This window comes from Bos taurus, chromosome 19, assembly GCF_002263795.3.
Source record: "Bos taurus isolate L1 Dominette 01449 registration number 42190680 breed Hereford chromosome 19, ARS-UCD2.0, whole genome shotgun sequence".
NCBI lineage: Eukaryota > Metazoa > Chordata > Mammalia > Artiodactyla > Bovidae > Bos > Bos taurus.
In genome coordinates this window covers 50,925,230-50,932,198 of record NC_037346.1, presented here as the reverse complement: position 1 = coordinate 50,932,198, position 6,969 = coordinate 50,925,230, and the positions used below count along the sequence as shown (strand labels likewise).

The window sequence follows — 6,969 nt, the reverse complement described above, 5'->3', positions numbered from 1 at the left end:
GGGCAACAGCTCCTGAGAGCCTTCTGGAGCTGTTCATACCCCCTTCTCCTCTCGACTCTCACAGACTGGCTCTGTTCCCTCAAGGGCCAGCTTTACCTTCTGCACCTCGGACTCCTCCAATTCAGTCTTCAGCTCCCAAAATCTGGGAGGGAGATTCCCAGGACAGCAGGTTGGCCTCAGTTTCCAGGCTGCCTGCACTCAGCCTAGAGGCCGCCGTGTCCCTGACACGTGGGAGGAAAGGGATCCTGGACTGAACAGTGGAAGTTCAGATAACACCTCACACCCACTAGGATGGCTGTGATAAAAAAATATGGAAAGCAGGGAATTCCCTGGGAGTCCAGTGGTTATGACGCACTCAGTGCTTTCACCGCCAAGGATCGGGATCAATTCCTGGTCAGGGAACTAAGATCCAGCAAGCCATGTGGTGCAGCCAAAACAAAAACAAACAAAGGAAAACATTGAAAACAACAAGCATTGGTGTGGGTATGGAGACACTAGAGCCCATGCATTGCTGGCAGGAATAAAAAAGAGTATAGCTGCTATGGAAACAGTTTGGTGGCTGTGCAGTAAGTTACATACAAAATTATCACATGGCTCAGCAATTCCACGCCTAGGTACAATCCCAAGAGAGATGAAAACAGGTGTTCAAACAAAAGCCTAACCATCACTGTTCACAGAAGCAGTACTCACTGTAGCCAAAAGGGGGAAACAGCCCAATGTCCATAATGAATAAAATATGGTCCATCCACACAATGGACTATTATTCAGCCACGAAAAGGAACAAAGTACTGACACGTGCTTCAACATAGATGAACCTTAAAAACAATAAGGCAAGTGAAATAAGCTGGAAACAAAAGGCCACGTATCTTATGATTCCATTTACATGAAATATCCAGAGTAACCAAATCAATAAAGATAGAAAGGCCTTTCTTGCTCAATCCTGTCTTAACTCTTTGTGACTCCATGGACTGTAGCCCTGCCAAGCTCCTCTGTCCATGGAATTCTCCAGGCAAGAATACTAGAGTAGGTAGCCATTCCCTTCTCCAGGGGATCTTCCCGACCCAGTGATTGAACTCTGATCTCTTGCATTGCAGCCAGATTCTTTACCTTCTGAGCTACCAGGGAATCCCATAGGGATAGAAAAGCAGACTGTTAATTTCCAGGGGACAGGGAGGAGCAGGGAGTGACTGCTAAAGGGTACAGGGCTTCTTTTTGGGATGATGAAAATGTTCTAAAATTGACTGTGGTGATGGTTGCACAACACTGTGAATGTACTAAATGCCGTGGGATTGTGCACCTTAAGGGTTTTTTTGTTTGCTTTTGTTTTGGTTTTGGTTGTGCTGGATGTGCAATGCAGCGCATGGTCTCTTCCTTTCAGCACTTGGGCTTTCTCCAGGTGCGGCCCACGGGGTCTTCTCTAGTTGTGGTGCATGGGCTTAGTTGCCCGGTGGCATGTGGGATCTGAGTTCCCCGACCAGGAATTGAACCCATGTCCCCTGCTTTGGAAGGCAGATTCTTAACCATGGACCACCAGGAAAGTCCCTAAAGTGGTTCTATATTATGAATTTTACCTAAAAAAACCCCAAAACCAAACACCTAAGGGTCTGACCAGTGGTGGTCAGCAGGCTGGGCCTGAAGCACCAGGTAACTGGCAGGGAAGGAGGGTAGGTGAGTGAATGTGGTAGGCTGGTCCCACCCTGGAGATTCAGTTGGGACATGGGATGTACATGCCACTATTCACTTATTAGACAGATGTCTATGGTGACCCACACAATAACAGATGTAGCCGTGGGGCTGAGAGCCTACATCTGCCCCTGCTGGGCCTGCACCTGGTTCTCTGAACCTCAGGCTTATTATCTGTAGGGTGGGAACGAGAATACTACCTGCCTTCCAGGGTCATAGGAGCATGAAATGGGGCGGGACTTGTATAGGCCAGTGAGCACGTGATCAATGATGGTTGTTGCTCCCCAGTGGATGCCAACCATTCTTCAGGAACCAAGGCAGACTGTGGTCCTGGGCACAGGGGGTTTGTGTGATGTCTGGAGGGCTGACACTCAAGCTTGAGGAGGAAAAGCGGGAACAATAGCCCATGGACACCAGATACGCTGGACGTGGGACTCATGCTTCTGCCAACCCTGCCCCAAACCATTGCCATGTCCAGGTAGTTTCTGCATCATTCCTGTCTCTTGGCTTCCTGGTTCCCGTTCAGGTGGGCAATAGGTGCTTCTAGCCAAGCTTAGATCCTATGCATGCCCAGGTGCAAGGAGGCCTAGGAAAATGAGAGCCCAGAGGGGAGTCTCTGCCTCTTTTGAAGTGCCATCTTTAGATATGGGATGGGGGTTCAGGGGCTGGCCCTTTGGGGAGGAAGTTTTAGGGGAGGGAACACAGAAGGAACTGATGAGACTGGTCCACGTGTGGCATGCGTGCACGCTCAGCCACTTCAGTCGTGTCTGACCCTGTGTGACCCTATGGACTGGAGTGTGCCAGGCTCCTCTTTCTATGGGATTTTCCAAGGCAAGAATACTGGAGTGGGTTGCCAAGCCCTCCTCCAGGGGATCTTCCTGACTCAGGGATCTAACCTGTGGCGTCTCCTGCGTCTTCTCCATCGCAGGTAAATTCTTTATTACTGAGCCACACCGGAAGCCCTGTCCATATGCGTCCACATGTGCCTAGTTTCTGGGAAGGGGGCATCAGAGATGGAACATTTTGGGAAACAAGAGCTAGAGCCCGAGTTGGGGTAGGCTTGGGGTCCCTGCTAGCCAGCAGGCCCTGGGGAGGAATGTATGGTGGGGGGCAGTCAGTGGTGCAGGGGATCCCACCTGCTGGACTGGGCCTTCAGGGTCTCAGGATGTCCATAGGCTCCAGACTCAGTGTCCTTACCAGGACTTGGGTCGTCCCCGTATCACATAGCCAGCTTCCTCCTGGGGATCCCCAGGGCCCTGAGCCCAGGGCTCCAACAGCACAAGGCTGCTCTGGGCTGCAGCTGCTGCCTGCCGTCTGGGGCCCAGCTGTTCCCTGCTGGCCTCAGCCGCCCCGCCTTGCACAACCACCTGGGCGGCTCTGCATCCCAGCTGCTGGCCTCTGAGGCCCAAGAGGGCAGGAAAGTGGGGCAGACCACCACACCCCCCCACCAGTGGCTTGCCCTGAATGGAGCCCCTACTCCCCAGCCAGCCAAGAGCCCACAGCTAGCTTTGAGCTGTGGGAGGGGCCTCAAGTTGAGGTCACGCAATCACAGAACTTGAATCTGCTTGGTTTCCCCGACCCCCAGCTCTCCATCAGCAGAAACCCCCTTCGGTTCACATCCTGGGGCCTTGATGAGAAAAGCCCATCCCCTGGAGCCGTCTGGTACAGGGTCTGGGGCCACCTGGTCAGTTCCAGGCCTTTACAAACAACTCTGAGGCATGATGTTAGAAGTTGTCCTCTCCTGTTTGCAGGTGGCCGTTTGCAGGCCCGGCCTGAGCAGCCTTGGGGTCACCTGCAGAAAGGACCCATACGCCCCTCACCATAGGAATGGGAGCATGTGGGAATCAGAGCTCCCTTTACTTAGGGGTGAGAGCCTCTAGGGCTGAAGGAGGAAGCTGAGTACCAGATGTGCCTGTCACTCTGCCGCAAGCCCCGCCCTCCCATGCCTGTGAACAGAGGACTGGTAGAGTTTTCTGGCCCCAGGTTTGACCCCAGCCCACCCTCCCCACACAGCCCCACCTGGCTGGTGGGCGATCCTGGCTGAAGGACTCTCCTGGATGCCAACCCACAGCTGACCTGGGCTAACTATAGAGTGTCAGGGTCCACCGGGGTCCCCCTGGGACCAGCCACATTCCAAAGCTGAGGGGAGGAAGGTGATGGGGATGGGAGGGGCTTCCTACACATCTGTGGAGATGGGGCTTCTTGGGGGTGTCACCAGAGCATCTGCAAAGTGCCAGGGCATGCTCCTCACTATATAGATGAGAGGGTGAGGGGGAGGTCAGGCTGCCCCAGGCCTGTGGAGAGGGCCAGAGACAGCTCCTCCTTAGTTTTCCCAGCTGCTGGCTCTGCTGAGCCCTAATGAGCTCCAGTCGGCTGGTCCCCATCCGAGCAGCCTGCTGGTCCTCAGCGCTGGCTGCAATAGCGGCTGCAGGCCATGTGACCTTCGGCCCTCCCTCCCTCTCACCCTGTGATCCGCACGTGGCCTCTGGGGAGGCAGAAACAAACCCTCAGATCTGCCACTGGGAACCTTTCAGCGCCAGCGACTTCAAAGGGGGCAGCAGGGCGGCGGGGGCGGCGGATGCTTTTCTTAAAGAGCTACACCACTTTTTAATTCAAAGCAGATTCTGGGAACAGCTGTCAAGCCACTGCCTGGGAGGGACGAGGAGGTGAGGAGGAGCAGGAAGGTGGCTTCCCTGTCCTCTCCAAATCCCACCGTGTTTGCTTATAGAACTGGCTAGAGGGCGGGGCGTTGGGGACTATGCTGAGCACTTTCCTCGCACCATCTTGCAGAAGCACCACCACCCTCCACCCAGGAGTCAGGATCCACTTCTCAGAGGAGGACACTGAGGGCCCAGCAAGCTCCTGAATCAAGGGTGTTGATTCTTCTGCTAGCCGGTGGCAGCTTAGAAACGGAACTAATTTCATGAAATTAACAGTGTGATCTCCTTTCCAGGTGTGAGTAGGAGCCGAGATTCTTACCTGTTCAGGTGTCTGCCTGGCCTGGAGGTCACCAACTGAGACCAGATGTGGGGCAGCTCCATGCATGGTGGTGGGGGCGTGGGGGTCCCTGACGATCTCACATGCACTCACCGGAGCCCTGTCCCAGGCTTGTCTGCTGGGGGTAAGGGGGCAGATGATGGAAACAGCTGCTCAAGGGACTCCACAATGTGAGGTCACGAGTGGACAGAAAACGAGAAAACCAGGCAGAGGGCAGCAGGTGGGAAACTGTCAGGGAAGCCCCCCAGCAGGTGACCTGTGGGCATCTCCTTTCTGATGGGAGGGAGCTGAGGAAAGGCCTGGAGAATGGGCTGAGCGGGTGGCCATGAGGTGGAGAGTGCTGAGGGTGGACAGCAGGCCACCATCAGGAACTCACATTTTTTTTTTCCTTTGGCAGTGGAAAGCCTTAATGATAATACAGATAATCACCCAGAGTATCTATGTTGGAAGGTGGATTTTAAACTTACTAAATTTAAATTGTAATTTTGCTACAATTATATCTGTCTATATATATCTTTATATATATTTTAAATGCATTCAGCTGGAGTGTAAACACAGCGTGAGGCAGGGCTGAGCCTCCCCAGGTCTAGCTCAGAGGAGCCTCAGAAGCCACTTGCTCTGAGAATGAGCCACAACTTTCCCAAAGAGACAGGTGGAAGGAGCTTCAGTCCCCAGGTCAGCCCAGCCAGGGGCTTTTAAACCTTAACCTACAACCTGAAGTTCTAAGAGAACTAGTTTGGGACATTGTTTCTTTGGAAAATACAGCCTTGGTCCCATCAGGGGCACTGGGGAAAATAACCCCTATTACTGCCCCCTCACCCCAGCATTCAGGTGGGTCCTGGGCCAATGTTGAAGGGAGTCTGGGCAGCTTGGGGTAAGGACTCTGGCCTCACCTTCTGACCTGGCTCAAGATTTCCCACAGACACTGAGTAGAATCGCTGCCTGTGATGTTTGTCTGGCTCACCTGCACTGAGCCTCCACCTCCCTGGGCCTAGCTTTACAGATGAAGAATAGAGGCCCGGGCAGCCAGGAGATGTCAAAGCTCTGCTTGGTGCAGGTAGGGGAGCCTGGACCCCAAGCCCTGACCACTGTCTAACCTATATAACATCCAGGACTTTGTGCTCTGGATGTACCATACGGTGGAGTGGAGCAGAGTTAGACGAGGTTCCAGAGTGAGTCATACAGGCTGCAGAGAAGACAACAAATGAAGGTATGTTCTGTGTTACCTGCTGTGTAAGAAGGAAGGAGAGAATCTGCATCTGTGTCCACTTAGCTTCTGATACATGCATACGCTCATCTTTGCAGAAAAACAGGAGGGCTACCGCAGAACTGGAAGATTACTTCCTATGTGAGTGACAGTCGGAGTGATGAAGAGGGAGTGACCCTTTTCTGGCTATGTGTCATTTTATATTTATAACTTTTGAATAAAATAATATTTAACTCAAATAAATGAATATTTTCCATAATCAAAATATAATATTAAATAGAAAAAGAATGAAAAAGACCCTAAAATTCAGTAATAAATTATTTTTTGACTCATTTATTGTATATCAAATCAACATAACCACACAGAAAAAAGAGAATTCAAATAGCTTTGAACACCATATTCTGAATTTCAGTGTGATATATTCTGAGGACAAAAATAATTACAAAGAGATCTTGAGATTTCCTTAATAGGTTTGGTTAGTAGCAGGATTGTTATAGTAATTTCAAAGCTATTTGGAGGGCATTTTGGAACAGAGTAAATTAATAAATATGTTGATGCTGCTGAAAAAGGGTTCTTACTGTGGATAAGGGTTTATTTGGTTGTGCCTTTTTTTTTTTGAGATTGAAAATGGTTGAATATTGACAAATTCATACAGTTCAGTTCAGTAGCTCAGTCATGTCCGTCTCTTTGCGACCCCATGGACTGCAGCACGCCAGACCTCCCTGTCCATCACCAACTCCTGGAGTCCACCCAAACCCATGTCCATTGAGTCCGTGATACCATCCAGCCATCTCATCCTCTGTCATCCCCTTCTCCTCCTGCATCAGGGTCTTTTCAAATGAGTCAGCTCTTTGCATCAGGTGGCCAAAGTATTGGAGTTTCAGCTTCAACATCAGTCCTTCCAAAGAACACTCAGAACTGATCTCCTTTAGGATGGACTGGTTGGATCCCCTTGCAGTCCAGGGGACTCTCAAGAGTCTTCTCCAACACCACAGTTCAAAAGCATCAATTCTTCTGTGCTCAGCGTTTTTTATAGTCCAACTCTCACATCCATACATGACTAGATGGACCTTTGTTGGTAA

The 6,969-nt window shown here is 51.3% G+C and overlaps 1 long non-coding RNA gene across 2 annotated transcripts; it reads left to right on the top strand.

The window, feature by feature from the left end:
• Positions 1 to 3,748: 3,748 nt before the first annotated feature.
• Positions 3,749 to 6,181, top strand: LOC101907887 (uncharacterized). 2 transcript variants are annotated; one of them, XR_003030958.2, is made up of 4 exons: positions 3,770 to 4,349; positions 4,637 to 4,900; positions 5,793 to 5,890; positions 5,986 to 6,181. It is a non-coding gene; the product is annotated as an uncharacterized lncRNA (long non-coding RNA). The 2 variants fall into 2 exon arrangements; XR_009491796.1 differs by having other exon boundaries at positions 3,749 to 4,349; positions 4,637 to 5,890.
• Positions 6,182 to 6,969: the final 788 nt, after the last annotated feature.